We start from the raw sequence: 1979 nt of genomic DNA on the forward strand, positions 1-1979 counted from the left end.
TTACTCAATGATAGAAAAAGGTTGGGGATCACCGACCTAAAGTAACACACAATAAGTAAAAGCTATCTTCAAACCAGTGAAGGAAACAGTGACCATGAGTTTGTAAACCTATGGTGGAGGGTGGCTGGTGGCTTCAGTGACCTACAAGTCCTCATGCTCCCTGTGAAGTGTGAAGCATCTGCATGCCACTGCTATGACATGTGACAGACTGCAACACCAGTGGAATAAAAAGAATAACAGACCACTGGCATGTTATTTGCTCCATACCGCATAGTTAAGCTCCAGCATGCACTGCAGTTACAGCAGGGTTAGCTAGTTGTGGACAGCAGCTTTCTTTAAACAGGCAGCTTTATCTGATGCACCATCACAATCTGAGGAAGATGAGGGCTAAATGTTGAACACAGTGGGCGATAAATAAGATACTGGCGGACAGTTTGTTTAACTATTAACGTCAGCCTGTATCTTACAATATCTTTACTGATACCGGCGTTTAGTACAGCAGGAGTTAGCATCAGAGTGCAGTGAAAGCAGGAGGACCTACGCACTGAGAGGATGCGCTCTCGAACAATACACCAATCTTCGTTCATTTTTTGGGGCAATTTAAAAAGGCCTTTATCATCGGTAAACCCATTATACAATGCATGATAGTTTGAGAATAAGCAACAGCAGGAAACATTTTTAATTTGGGCTTGAATATGATAATGATAATAATGATAATATACCAACATGGGTTATCTCCATCAACAGGAAGCAGACAATGCGAACCATTTTCAAAAGTTATCATTCGTTGAAATAAAAGCTGCAGTACGGATACAGTATGTACGCCGAACACAAGACACCAAAAAATGTCAAGTCATATGGTTAATTGAAGTCCCATTCTCACACAACGCTGCCACAAGCCGGTATTAATAAAAGCACTGAAATGTTTAATAAGAACATTTGATAATTTAGCATACAACAGTTAAAGTCACGCATACCGGGCTGTGACGACGTTAGACGCTATTAACCGTTAGCGAACTTACCTGTGCTGCCCGGACCGGTTTGATGTCACCAAAATATCACAAATTCGAACCACTTGGTGAAGAGTTAGCGCTTGTTTGGCATGTATACTGTCGGTTGTTTCCGTTAGCTACCCTATACCGCTCCCCGGTGCTGTTCCTCTTACTGTAACTGTGTCTCTGTCGCTTCCCTGTCTGTCTATAGAGGTTGACGTTGGCCTTCGTGCTTCTGAGTCTTTTTACTCTGATGAATTTAAATGTCTCACATTCTGCCTGGCCACGCCACATGGGCTGACAGCTTGGCTTGGCCGCGCAGTCCAATGAGAAAAGAGGCAGGGCTCTCGGATCCAGCCAGTGATGGAGTAATTCGTTGAACGCCCCCGTAGAAAAAAAATTTAATGTTGAGACGGGGTTACTTGAGTTCAAACGGAGGTTCTTCTCGGCCCCCACCGTCGCTCCACCAGACTGCAGGCGACAGGCAGCAGCATCAGACTACTAAATAACACCGAAGGCGTTCATTAGCCTTAAAGATGAAATAAGACAGTGGGAAACGCACGTTCAGGTCGCCACATCTGACGGTAGCTAGCTAACTTGCGAGTGACGCACTTACTCAACGCGTAACAAAGCGTTACAGTGAGCAGCTCTGTTCGCTATTACCTTACATTATTTCTTTTTAATTTGGTTGGTTGACACTTAAAATTGACCGAAGGTGAGTGTGTGTGTGTGTGTTAACCAAGGTACAGTATCTATATAAGCAACTGGGGGTAAGGCGTTAACTGCTCACCAACATACCTCGTAGCTCATACCCTGTACTTACTTCCAGTAAGCAGCTGTCAGTGTTCCTGGAACTTATGGTACTGAACCCATAGCTCACTAAAACCAAAATGTGTGTATTTGTATTCCTTCTCCTTGCTACAGTGTGATGTTTTTTAGCTTCACTATACAGAATGATGACATTAGCTGGGTGGCATGGGGTGGCAG

This window comes from Morone saxatilis, unplaced genomic scaffold (genome assembly GCF_004916995.1).
Source record: "Morone saxatilis isolate NCDOM2014 unplaced genomic scaffold, NCSU_SB_2.0 Contig1, whole genome shotgun sequence".
In the NCBI taxonomy this organism is placed as follows: Eukaryota; Metazoa; Chordata; class Actinopteri; family Moronidae; genus Morone; species Morone saxatilis.